Source organism: Pteropus medius, unplaced genomic scaffold (genome assembly GCF_902729225.1).
Source record: "Pteropus medius unplaced genomic scaffold, Ma_sr-lr_union100, whole genome shotgun sequence".
NCBI classification, from domain to species: domain Eukaryota; kingdom Metazoa; phylum Chordata; class Mammalia; order Chiroptera; family Pteropodidae; genus Pteropus; species Pteropus medius.
In genome coordinates, this window is record NW_024344436.1 from 623732 (window position 1) to 638266 (window position 14535).

Sequence of the window (14535 nt, forward strand, 5' to 3'; positions counted from 1 at the left end):
CCTTTACACATTAGTTATATTCTTTGATGCTGTCTCACACATCTTTTCTGTCAAGTTTGGATACTTTCTAGTGACCTATCTTAAAATTCACTGATTTTTCTCTCTGTTTAGGTGTCTGAAGCCTATCTAATAGTTCTTCAATTCTTATATCATTTATTTCATTTCTGGGGTTAACGTTGGGTCTTGTTTTTAGTTTCCATGGTGAAATTCTCCATCTTCTGGCATTATCCATCTTTTTTCCTCTAGAAAGAAAGGGGTGAGGGGAGGGAGTGTGGAGGGGAATGATGGGGAGAAAAAGTGAAGAGAGAAGAAAAGCAGACCTTACTCTTAGGCATAAACTTCTAAAAATGAAAGACTAGGGAATTTAGACAAACCTTCCCTCTGAGGAGAGTTAGAAAATTTGGATAGAAATATAAAAATATCTCATTGCAGTATTGGAGAAATAATGAGGCAGTAAACAATTACTGAGTAGGTTAAACAGAAGAAAGACATCCAGAGGTGTGACCCCAGTAGATGGAGACATTATTTTCCTAGGATATCTGCTGATGGAGTAGAGAAATCATGGTGCTAGGGGAACAAAAGTTGGAGTTCAGAGCCCAATAGGGTAGAGTTGCTGACAAATGCCCCAAGATTTGAGTTGGAATTTTTGTGGAAATAGACAACTGATTCTCAAATTTATATGGAAATACAAAGACCAAAATACTCAAGGCAAATTTAAAGAACAAAAAAAGTGGGAAACTTCCTATAATAGATATAAAGGTTTATCGTTAAAACTTCACTAATTAAGATACTAATTAAGATATTGATGCAAGGATAGACAGATCAGTGGAACAGAATAGAATCCGGAAACAAATCTGTGTGTTTACAGGTTCTTGATTTACGACAAAGGCGGCATTGCAGAGCATTGTCAAAAGGATACTAATTTCAATAAATGGTATTAGGTCACCTGGACAAATATATATCTGATCCTTATTTAACCCTATACACAAAATCCATTCCATAAAAATTATATATTTGTATATGAAAGGTAAAACAAAATTTTTGAAAGATAACACAGTAGAATATCCTCATAACCTATTTTCATGATCTTGAGTTAGACATAAAGCAGTAGTCATAATTGAAAAGCTTAACAATTAAAATTAATTAAAGTTTAGAAGAAAGAGAAAGATAATTGCAGTATACCTATGTGACAAAGACCAGGTAACCAAAGTATGTAAAGAATCAAATAAGGAAAGGACAGATAAAGAGATTTTTCTTTTGAGTGAAAACATGAACAACAAATTTCTAAAATGCTCAATAAACAAATTTCTAAAATGACAGGGTATTCAACATTATTAGTTTTTAGGGAAATACAAATTAAAATCTTATTGACTTCCCAAAGTACACTCCCCAGAATGGTTAAAATTTAAGGGTAACTATAACAAAATTTGGTAAGGACATAAATCATTGACGATTTTCATACACTGCTGGTGGGAGCATAATGTTTATCCACACTTAGGTATATATAGATTGGGCATAGGCACCTTATTCCTAATTCCAAAAAAAAAAAAACCGAAACAAAAAAAAACCCTAGAAAAACACAGAGGTGTATCCACAGTGGAATGAAAATGGAAAAATAATGGCATATTCATTCAGTGGATTGCTCTAAACCAATGAAAATGACGTAGGTTATGGCCATATGCAACAACATAGATGAATCTCACAAAAATAAATGTTGAGTGAAAGAAGCCTGATATGCATGCATACTTACATGGTCAAATTCCATATATACAAAGAAAGAGTTTAAAATCTAGAGTTCAAGTGTGTTCTGTAGTGTTGAAAGTTAGAATAGCAGTTGCTTTTTGAGAGGAGAGGGGGTAGATGATGGGGATGGATAGAAGAGAGGGTTTATAGTGCTGGTAATGTTCTGTTGGTACTTATACAGAAACATAATTATACAGAAACGTAATGATGTTGAGCATCTTTTCAAGTGCTTATTGGCCATTTGTATATCTACTATGGAGATATGTTTATTCAAGTTCTTTGTCATTTTTGAATTGGTCACTGCATTTTTTAAATATATCTATCTCATCTAGATGAATATTCTTTGCAGTATTTCCATAAATGTTCGAAATAACATTTCAAAATAGATTTGATACTTTGATACCACAAAGTACTCTGCAACTGTCAAAAATAATAAAGGAGAGGCATATGTGCTAATTTGAGAAATTTTTTCTGTGATGTTGTTGTTAAATGAAAAAGGAAATCACGGAACAGTATAATCCCATTATAAATTCATAGCAGAGGATCTGAAAGGATACGTATCTAACTTAAAAGAAGAATGGGAATGTGGAGATAGCAAGAGATATTTCATTTTTTCTCTGTTTTCTTCTGTATTATCCAAGTCCTTTAAAATGCACTACTCTGTGTATTACTCTAAACAACATGAAAAAAAAAAAAGATTGTGGTCTATCCTTAAGTTCATACTGTCCAAATAGGTAATTTCTAAGGGTCATTCTTAATGCATCCACCCCATGAAATAGATATTTTGTGACACTAGATTCAATGCAGACTTTTAATTCAATTTATATACCTGCGTGAAAAGCAGCACAATTGAAAGGACGAGAGCACAGGCTCCAACCTTGAGTTTTTAACCCCTATGCCATGTTTTACTGTCTGTGCACATGTCATTTTGGCTTCTCTGACTTTTAATTTCTTTATCTGAAAAGTGAGGTAAGATACTTTTGAAAATTAATGATAGGTATTTGAAGCCTTTGGATACTTAATAAATGCCAAATATTGACTTATGCTTGTCTACTATGTTACATCATTTAAATTGAGAGTGTCAGAAACTAGATTTCTTTTGTTTATGTAGACACTTAGTTAATACATTATTTGTTAGTATAAGTCTGTGTACCGGTATTTCAACATATATTACCGAAACAAATGAATTATAATAGTTTTCATGGGACTATGGTTGGGGAGGGAGCCTCTTTGGATGGCACTTGAGTTTCCATCATAAATTTTTGTCTTCTTTTTGATGATAGCTGAATTTTTTGGTTAGCAGACATGTGAAGTGACTAGGCCTTCTATATCAAGTAAAACAGGTCCAGGTTTTTACTTATCCTATGAGGAATGTTGTATTGAATATTTTTTTTTTTCCATTGAATGTATGCTTACTTGTATTCTGGAAGCTAATACTTTAAGAATCAGATATTAAAATCAGTACCATGGGAGACATTGATATAAGATTCAAAAGAGTATCAAAGTGCTAGAATGCCTAAGGAAGTTTTCTCTCCGAATACATTGCAAGGTGAAGATAATCTATTCTCACTGCATCCGGGAATTGTTAGAAAATTTATAACATGACATATTTGTAAAGTGCTTTAGAGTTTATGAATACTTGTATTTACATTATTTAAATTGGAGTTTGAATCTTGATATTGCCCTTTGAGATACTGAGAGTATACCTCACAAGGAATATATTTCTGTCTTCACATCACACCCCTTTTTAAATAGATGGAACTACAGAAACTCAGAGAGGTTAAACAACTTGCTCAAAGTTTCACAACAAGGACTTATTGAATGAAATCTTCTGACATCTAATAGTAATTATAGCCAACACTTATTTAGTCCTACTATGTGCCAGACACTGTACCAAGTACTTGACATAGATTAACTCTTTTGTGGCTGATTAACTCAAAACTCAGAATTCTCCCACTATAGAACATTGACTGGAGATAAAGTTTTTTGTTCTTTTTCTCGGAACAAATATTTATTCAATATCCTTTGCTTTTATTGCAATAGGAATAAATAAAGATGTATTTGGATTTCCATAAGGCCTATATGAACAGAACAGAAATTAAAGGAAAAGATGAGTTAAACAGAGGATGAAGAGAAGTGCTTGTAGAAACCTATTTAATGTGCTGGTTTCAGCCATAGTCTTCCTAATGCCTCTCTAATTCAAAAAATAAATCTCAGTTTTTCCTCACTGTATATAAAACATGACTCTAAACTATATTTTATTATGGCATTTTCAGCTGCCTTCCTCTTCCATTCTCTTCTAGTCTTTTTCCCTATGTACCCTGCTGGGCTCTACTTCTCTGTTCTCTGAACACATCGTGTGCTGTCATAGCTTTTGTCTGCTCCTACTGATCCTCCTGTCTGAATGCCTTCCTTCCCAGGTTGACCGGTTGAAATCCCCCTTGTATTTCAAGACTCAGGCCATGATCTACGTTGTCCATGAAAGCTTCCCTGACCCATCTCTTCCTAACCCCATCTCCTGTTATTAGTCAAATCTAATAGCAGCTATTTCACTTGCTCACTAAATTGCAGTCTCCTCACAAGTCACAAGTATGTCTCCTTCATCTTTATCTCCCCCATGGGTGGCATGTACAGTAGATGTACAATGAATGTCTTTTGAAATTATCTTAATAATTACTACTAAAATGGTTTTTAGAATACAACTTTTATTTTGTAATCTCTGACTTCAAAAAACTTCAGTGGTTTCCCTCTGCGACAGAATTATATACAAAATCTTTAGCCTAGAATTTAAAGTGCTCCATAAATACTGGAACTAACTTTGTAACCTGTTTTTCCCATTTTATTATCTATATTCAGCATTCGGTAACATGTTTCCTTATTTTCCTCTTATTATACTTTGGGTTTCTTCTTCCCTTGCCTATGAACTTTCTCCTGCCTGAAATGACTTACCGTGTTCTTCACGTAGGCTTCTTAGGTCATTGCTTCCCAAACTTGAACGTGCATTAAATTTGCCTAAGAGATAGTGTTAAAAACTGTAGATTCGTTAAGTCTAACGTGGGGCCGGTGGTTCTGCATTTCTAATAAACTCTTGGGTAATTCCGTGATACTAGTCCTAACACTATATTTTGAATAATGAAGGAATACATTTCAGCCTACAGTAGCTATTGTTTGTGTCAATTATTTGGAAATAGTGTATGGCAATGAGTTTTCTTATTTTGAATTTGATACTTCTCTTTTTGTGTCTTTTTTCCTCATCTAGATCATTTGGCTTATAGGCAGATATTCTCATATATACTAATTTACATTCTTTACTGTTTTGGAGCAAAACAGTTGATTGATAATTATAAACATGAACAATTTCTACTGTAGTTATCAAAATTGTTTCTAAAACTCCCATATGCCCTTTAGCCAGTGCTAGGAGTAAGCCCCTAATCAGTCTCCTCCTTGCCCTGAGTAAAGCAACGTTCCCGTTTTTGGTCATTTCCAGTATTTATTCATCCATTGATCAGAAATGTATTGGATGCATACTAAGTACTAGGGCTAAAGCAATGAACACAACGGACAAAAATATTGTCATTTTGGTGTTTGTATTTAAGTGTGATGAGAGAGAGAAAAAGGTGAACAAGTGAAATATATAGTATGATAGATGATGTATGGAGAAAAATAAACCCTAGTAGGAGGTTTCAGGGGAGAGGAAGTGCTCGGATGTTGTTGCTCATGTGGGGTTATCATTTTAAAGGTGGTCAGGGATGGGCTCATTAGAAGGTTACTTTTTGAGCAAAGACCAAAGGATATTAAGAGGGGAGATATACACATACCTCCAGAAAGGGAGCTGCAAGTGAGGGATACTGAACTCTATCTCTGTCTTGTTAAAGGATCAGCAGGAAGCCCACTTTGACTAGAGCAGTGAGTAAAAGAAAGAAAGAAGATCGTATTCTCTTTGAGGTGAAAGAGGATCATATTCTCTTTGGGGGCCTGGGGGACCCTGTTTAATTTTAGCTTATGTTTAAAATTAGATGGGAAGACATTAGAAGGTTTTGAGCAGAGTCGTTGTTTGACCTGACTTACCTCAAAGGATCACTTTTGTTGCCGTGTAAGGATAGGAGAGGACGTGAGTAGAAGAAGAGAGCTTGGCAGTGGCTCTTGTAATGAACCTGGCAAGAGATGATGGTAGTTTAGACCAGGATGGTGGCTATAAAAGTGGTGAGAAGTGATCTGATTCTGGATGTATTTTTGTCTGTGAAGCTGGCAGCATTTGCTGACATACCGTTAAAGGTTTGAATAATTCAGGTAGTTTTTATAATAGAATGATTGGAATGTCTTTTCATTGCCTTTCCAGTGAATTCTCTTCTTCCCTCCACCCCCATCCACACAGATACACACAATCCTTCATAGGATAGCCTCCACATATTTTGTTAAATACAAGAGAAGAATAATAAGTGATCTCTCCTGTCATAAGCGGTCATTAGAAGGCAAAGCATAATGTTTTCAGTCAGCCATATTTTTTAGCTTCTCATTTTGAAGTAATTATAGTCTTAGAAGATGCAAAAATAGCACAGAGTTCCCATATTCTCAAAAAACTCAACTTCTTCCCATTCTAACATCTCACATAACTATATAGTACATTATCAACTCCAGAAAGTTGACATTGTCAGAATGCAGTGAACTAGATTACAGACCTTACTTTAATTTCACCAGCTTTTGCATGCACTCATTTTTTACTATGTATTCCTGTATGGCCTAGCATGTAGCCTCGGGTTTCAGGTGAGAGTTATTAATTATGTAATTCTCCTCCTCTCGGGCAACTATTGTCAAATTTATCTCTATCTGTGCTTATATGTTAGGTAATATGAAAGGCTTACGAGTTGTACTAAGTATTCCCAAAATGGCTTTTGTACAGCATAGACTTGCCTTCTCCCTTCTTTTTGTCTTTTCTTTTTTTCTTTTTTCTTTGCTTTGGTGTCTTTAGTACTAACCAAGGAAAGGGTGTGAGGAGAGGGTGCTTTTAATTTAAATTTTAACAAAAGAAAGGTGGCTTTGCCTTCTCCACTATAAATAAATTTTAAAAGCCTCATTTCCTATTTAATAAAATCCATAAATTCACAGCTGTTCCATTGGTAATAATTAAATAACATGTTTTGTTCCTGCCACAGATTGGAATTCTCAATGGTCTTTCATATTTTAAAATCACAATTCATTGTTTTTCTTATTCTGGCCTACCATTTGTCAACAATTTTATATTCAGAGCTATGTTCAGAGCAAAAGGAAAGAGTAAATTTGATCAGTAGCAGAAGATTTTGGCAAGGCACTGATAAATACTCCCTGGGTATCTCGATTCCGACAGTTCCAACTTGTATGACTTTTGCAATTGCTTAACTCTTCTCTCTTGGTTTCCTCATCTCTAAGATGGGAATAATATTAGAATCAACTTCACAGGGTTATAATAAAGACTATAAAGTACATAGAATCACATCTGGCACATAGTAACATTATTTTGTTTATTAAAAATGAGTATCTGAATGTCGATTTACATTGGTATTAGTAAAAATCTTTTGGAACAGAAAATATGTTAATCTCTTTGAAGTCATTTATTTAATTCTAGTAGGATTAGCACAGTGCAATACTGTTACTTAATATAAATGTTGAATTTCTTCAGTACTTGTTATATAAGGAGAGTCATAATTTTAACACTTGGACACTCTATAAAGCAGGAAGCTATACTTTGGAAAATTGTTTAATTCTAGATTTTTATTTCTGAAAAAAAACCCACAAAACCTTTATTTTTTTCCCCTAACAGATGAGTAAGAGATTGTTGTCTCTCAAGCTTTTTCACACAGCAGCAGTATAAATTGATACTTTTTATTTTTATATGTTAGTAGAATAACAAGCACAGGCCATTATCAGCAAAGATATTAAAGGGTATGTTTCCTTAGCCTGTTGCTGCTAGTTTAATGTTCAGCCTTTTACTGGCACTACTTCCTGCATCATCAATTATTTATTTGAGCCTTAAGCACCATCATTTTTATTGGATACACTGTCTTCCTTCTAGATAGAAAATATAAATAACCAAATAGTAACTTTTTAAAGATTAAAAACATAGTTAAACGTAAAGTTCATACTGGTGTTTTCTGAGCAGGAAATATTCACCTGTGTGAATTTGATGGGTGGAGCTATACTGGTGGAGCCTGTTCTGCAAGAGTGAGTTCGGGCTGGGGCGTTTCTGTGGTGTTGCACAGCAGTTCCTGCTGAGAAGGAAGGATTAAGCTCCCGAAGGCCAGAGCTCTCTGGAGCGCACTGGAGCCAACTCGGCTTCATTAGAGACCAAAAGCAGACCAAGAAAACTGCTGAAAGGGGGACCTGAAAACAGAATGAGAGTCTAAAAGTGCTGTGGATATTCGACTTGGAGTTAGCCTGTGATGGAAAAGGTCTGAGCCAGTGTGATTATGATTCATTCTGTACGCTTTTGCACGGAATGCAGAGCTGTTGTGTTCTGTGAAATCAACTGCTAAGTGCAGTTATTTGGAATAATCTTTATTGATCCTAAAACCTGTGCCACAGCAAAAGGTAAGGATATCTCAACCAGTTATTCAAAGATTTGCCTTTAACAACATTCGGGATATTTCACTGAGACTATTTTTACATTATATTTGGACTTATGTGTTCTTGGTTGCTTTTCGGTGAAGGGTTTGTTTTTTAATTGTCCAGAAATTGAATAATTGAACTTTAATATTTGTCAGGTTTGTAGAGAGATGATAATTTTTTTAAGTAGATTGTACCATGTAGGTATTGGGCAATGTATCTCTTACCCTGTCAATTTCAGGAACTACCCATTTTTCTATTTGAAACCAGCTTATTTCTTAATGTTTTCTAGACCTTAAGTTAAAGTACAAAAGTGTTCATGATTGAAAGGACATACTTTTGTTTCAAAAGCCACCGGTTTATATCATATTAAATTGTTTTTCCTGGTGAGTTAATAATATTTCAATTATTGATTAATGGAAAATAAGTAGCACTGATTTACTAAAAAGAATTCAGTAGACTGTATAGAGAGGCTGTTCAAATTAGCATAAGGAAGTAACCCTTTCTGTCCTTTTGCCTTCAAATAGTGTGTGTGTGTGTGTGTGTTTTCCCCATTGGCGTTAGTAAGAATAATCATCTCTGTCCATAAAATATTTGTATTAACTCTTTTTCCTCTTGCAGAGATTTTTACCACTAGGGTAGTAATCCATATTTATATGATGCTTCTTTAGACCTTTTCATTAAGATAAGGTGGAGACCAGAATTTTCTCTAAATCACAGATCAGCCCTGTTAAGAATTTGAACACCTCCCCACCCCAGAATGTTCTGCTACTGTTTAAATGATACCAATATTTTTATTTTCAAAACCAGAAATGGGGGAATTTCAAATTTTAGAGATCTTTTTCATTGTCAGCTTTTGGAAACATACCTGTTGCTCACATGATAATGGTTTGAGGCCCTGACTTTTTTTTTTTAAGGTATTGTGTAGTACTTTTAAAAAGTAGAAGAGAGTAGAAGTCTAAGCTTTCTTAGGTTAAGTTGACATTTAAGACAGTTTCAAGAGGAATGACTAGAAAGTGATCACACGTGTTTGTGCACCATTCCTGAGGGATCTCAGCCCTGAACTTAGGAGGTACAACCAGATTCGATTGAACCTGGTTTGGAAGGCCAACCCAGGTTCTAGTTAGCCCTGTACAGGGGGAGGGTTCTAAAGGTGTTCAGGCCAAAGGTAAAGAGAAATTATAGTAATAAAAATAACTCCTGTTTATTGATACTTGCTAGTGCTTGGCATATATAATTTCATATTAGCATTATCGTAATTGTGAACGATAAGTATTATTATCATTCCCATTGTGTATTTGAGGGAATTGAGACTTAAACATAATTTGCTCAAGATCTTGCAAATTGGGAAGTGATTAAAGAGCAGGTTTGAACCTTCAGGTCTGTCTCTGAAGCCATGTTTTTATTCCTCAGACTAAAGTTCAAGTCTTTTGTAGGGCAAAATTCTAAGACTTTTGCTTTTAAATAGTGTTCATCAGTTTTATTCTCTCCAAATATAGAAACATTCCCCTCCAGCTTGTCAGGAGGGGGAACCCAACCCACAAACAATCAAAAACCACCTATGATATCAGTGTTCTACATCAAACTTAATAGCTTAATAAAGAGCAAAAGATTATATGACATCAAAGTGAATATGATTGTATTTTAATCTAATACAAAAGAAAAAAGAATTTCAAGAAGAGTTCTCATATTTTTAACATTATTAAGATTCTGAATTTTCAGATTTCTAGAAATTCATATATTACTTTTCTTAGTCCTCTTACCTTTGATATTACTGAATTCCTAAGTATGTGTAGTTATTGTATTTTAATTTTATGAGTATAAATAAATGTCCTTTTGAGATAGTACTAGTTTTTATAAACTTTAAAATCAAACAGTACTAGGTCATCTTAGAAAAATAAGAGCCCAGATTGTTATTTTAAAATAGTTAGCAGAGATGCTTCCATAGCCTACATATTATATCTCATTCTAGTGTGTTAGAATCTTTTCGTGTCAGGAAGTTATATCCACCTCATGTTTCCTCCTACTCTCCTCTACTAAAATGCAAATCTTTTTGTTCTGTATTTAGAAATCAAATTAGTCAGTCTTTTATATAATAACTGAGGTGGTAAAGTCACCTAGTTAAAAAAATTTTAGCTTTGGTTTTGTTCAAAGTTGAATAACACATCACTTATTACTTTAATTTGTAATTTATACTTTTAAATAAAAATCAGTATCAGTTTTAGCAAGAAAAATGTATGGGGTATTTATATCTCCCTAAAATTACATCAGCTAAATTTGAGCCTTCTTTGATATTTATTACTGAAATTCGTAGCTCCTGGAAAAGTAAATACATAATGTAAATAATAAGAGTGTGTTATCTTAACCTGATGACTATTTTCCCAGGGGAACTGTGATTTTTAAGATCTAACATATGCCCATTCTAATTTCTGTTTATGTACTCCTCTAGGAAGAGCAGCAACATGATGTTGCTTTGGTTTCATTCTTAACCCTTAGAAAGAGATACATTTTTATTCAAATACCCAAATATTTTACTTAGATCTTTCCACAAGGGAGTTGTGCCTGATATTCTCAAGAAGCAATTTGTTGCCTGTTTTCTGCTTCTCTTCTTCTAAGTAAATTGCTCTTCTCTCTTCTGTGTCTGAAAGGCTCTTCTCTAAAATTTACTATAGGTTTATTTTCTAATCTCTAGTGTTATCCATTTGCATTCCAGTTAGTAAGACCTTTTGAAATGCCTCTTCTTCTCTATTATAAGTAAATGGAAGCCAGTTTGACTTATGTAACTGTTAGAAGCTTTCCAGTTTTTCAAGCAAGAGCCATTGCTGTTAATGCTATTTTTAGTTTAGCATTACTTGTCCATGACATTTCTTAAATACCTGGTTTTCTCCCATTGAGGTTGGAATGTACAGATACCAAAACTGTTGCAGTCATCCACATTCTGGAACCTCATCCCTGGGCCAGTCCTAGATGTTTTCTCTGTAGTGGTAGACCCTGGCAGCTGTTACACGTATCAGTTAAAGAATTGTGTTTCTTTCTATTACTTCCAAAATTGTTTATGACATAATGATCAAAAATGATTATGTATTTTCTTATTTCACAATAACTTCAACAGTATATTGAGATTTAATACTCAAATTTAGCTAAAGATTTTCTTGGACATGTACATGAGGGGGTGGAGAGAGATCAAATCCAAGTTTGAAACTATTTTATTCCTGCTTTAAAAATTAGAAATAACTTTTTCATAATATAAAAGAGCTTTTAGTACTTAGGGAGACAGGGAGGATTTTGCATTTTGAATATCAGCCTGGTAGAATATAAGTTTTTAGAAGTTCAGAACCTATAGATAATATTTACCTTTTTCTCTTACTGTAGTGAATTCCTAAAACCTAGTTCAAAAATTAATCTCTATAAAGCATATGATATTTTCTAGTAAAAGCAATATTATAAACGGCCATGGTATTGCTCACCACGGACTTTCTAGCAAATAAATCAAAGAAACAAACAATAATACATTATGTAACATGATCAACAACTGTGCATGGCTTTAACAATTAAAGGTAGTAGTACAATTATGCATCAAGTTCTGGAAATAGTTATATGAATGTTATATGAATGTTATGTAAGGATCCCTTACTGCTTTCATGGAGAAAAATAAATTTAATTTAACTTAAAAAGTGCTAAACCTAATATATTGTACTTAAAATAATAACATTTAACAATGATCTTTCTAAAATCTTCATACCAAACCTGTCAAGATGATTTAGAAAGCCTAATTTTTTTTGTCACTGCTCTCCAGTGAAGTTTTAAATGATAGCCTTTTTTCCCTCCTGAAAAATTTTCCTAAAGCAAAGACGTTTTCCACAGTCTTCAGGGCTTTCCAACTTTATCCTTCATGATTTCTCAGGCATTTTAACTGAAATCTTGACTTCATAAATTACTTGGTTATACTTCTCCTTTTTCATATTATTAAAATAAGGTCTAAACTGGTTAATTGCCTTATCTAAAATCTTACAGCAAGTCATTGGCAGAATCAGGACTAAAAATACCCTTCCCTACTTTTCCACTTGCCCATGCCTAGCCAATAATAGGCATGAGTGGATGGATAACCTTCACTGGACTATTAATTACTGGAAAGGCATAAGGGCTTTCAGTTACTAGGCCATAGGTTCAAGTATGTATTTCTAAATCTTCAAAGAGAATCACTAACATTTTATGGTTACTGAATATTTTTACCACATACAAAAGTACATATTTAGATATTAGGATAGTCCCAAGTAAAGAAAAGGAATTAAAATATGAGTATTAGGATATCTTGATAATTAGAGCTGGAATCATAGAAGAGAAGAAAGGTATAGTGTGTCATTATTCTGACACTGTTATTACATTTAGAAGTCATTACATTGAATGTAATGGGAGATTAATTAGATTTTATTTAATATACCTGTTCTTGTGTTATAAACTTAATTATTAAGGACTCAATTCTAGTGGTCAGATATTGGTTTATATTTTCAATTTAAATCATTTGGCGTGTGATGCTAATACAAACTGAGTTTAAATTAGCTAACCCATATAAAGCGCTGGCCCATAGTAAGCACTCAATAAACGTCCGCTAACCTAACCTATAGCTATTGTTATTACTGAGTTTCTAGATTTTTTTTTTTTTTTGCAGTTTTTGTTGGAGATCTGCTTTAGGGTTCAGTTTCTTTCATATTGCCTTTTTAGGACTGGAAACAGGTCAGTGGGTGGAGCCAGGGAGAGAGCAGATCTAACACAAGATCTAACAGAAGATTTACAGAGGTAAAAATAGTCAGTGATGGAATGTCTTGGACATGCCCTTATTCTATCAAATAAAAACTTTCTCTGAGTTTGGTTTGTAAGAAACTCCTTTACTCTGTTTTGGAGGGTGGTTTTTTAAGACCAAAAAAACACATTATCATAGTTATTCAATTATTTTCAATTCAGTTATTGACTGAAAGAACTTTCTTTATATCATTATTCATTCTCAAAGCTTTATATTGAAACTCTATATTAAAACTTTTATATTGTGAAAAACAAATAGTTACAAGAGATTCTATGTTTCAATTACTAGGAAAATGTTTTTAGTTCAGTTTAATATTGAGTTACATGCTAGAATCTTGCTCAACTATTTAGAAATTTTTCTTTAAAAGGTTTGGAAAGTTATTTCTCTAGTGAATCACGGCTTAATTTCTGAGTGCATATATTTTCAAATAAAAGCTTTGTTGGTTTAGTTAATCTAATCGATATACTCAAAGCTATAAACTAAATAAGATGATATCATATTTTTTCCATTCTTTTTTTTCCAGCATGAATACTGACTAAACTGGTTCAAAAGCTGTCTTTCTCAGTTTCCCAAAGATCCTTTCAGGACACATAACAATGCATGCTAAAAATAAGTTAATTTTTGCATCTCTTACATTTGAAAATACTAAGCAACCAGTTCACTTTACCTATTTTCTTAAGATTGTAAATGTAAATTTTTGTTAGACTTCTTTGCCGCTATTTAAGGTATTAGCAACCTATTACAGTTTTTTGTTTTTAGAATGTTTTTTCTGCACTTGTACCCTGTAGCATTAATTTATGTTTGTGTTCTTTTACTTAAAGTCATTTCTAATATGTTTATTATAATTTCTAAGAAGGAATTTTGCCATGGCTTAAGGCTTTAGTTTTTTAATTTGTTGCATGCCTTCTCAAGTCTTTCAGTCAGTCTACATCCCTGCAAAGGACTCAGAGGTAGTAGGAATAAAGGGGATTCATCATATAAATATAAAAGCAAGATTTTTAAAACTGAGTATAAATTTACTTTGCCACCTTCAAAACTTAAAAATTAAATGAGACAAATTAAAAAATCATCTTAATAGATGCATAGAAATCATTTGATAAAGGTCAATACTTGTTTACTTTATATATCTTAGAAATTAGAAATGGGGAGTTTCTTTAATATATTTAAGATTTCTACCCCAAGAATATTTTATTCTTAATAGTAAGAAATAAGAAACAATCTATTTAAAGTCAAGAAGAAGATAATAATTTATCGGAGGTTTAGTGAAATTAGACAGAAAGAAATAAAAGAATTGGAAAAGAAGAAGCAAATCTGTATTTGCCGATGATTGTCTACAAATTCAGAAGAATCTACAGTCAAATTATTAGAAGTAATAACAGAATTGAGCAGGGTTGATGAAAACACAAGTAATA

At 33.2% G+C, this 14535-nt stretch overlaps 1 protein-coding gene across 6 annotated transcripts in view; it reads left to right on the forward strand.

The window, feature by feature from the left end:
- ARHGAP32 (Rho GTPase activating protein 32) overlaps positions 1-14535 on the forward strand; it is a 277299-nt gene that overhangs the window by 210609 nt on the left and 52155 nt on the right. Inside the window, exon 1 of one of the 6 annotated variants that reach the window (XM_039872715.1) lies at positions 7562-8307. The exons of the other annotated variants lie outside the window; for them this stretch is intronic. The gene's annotated coding sequence lies outside the window, so the exon portion shown is untranslated. Of the gene's footprint in view, positions 1-7561; positions 8308-14535 lie in introns of those variants that run through there. 6 annotated transcript variants of the gene reach the window in all.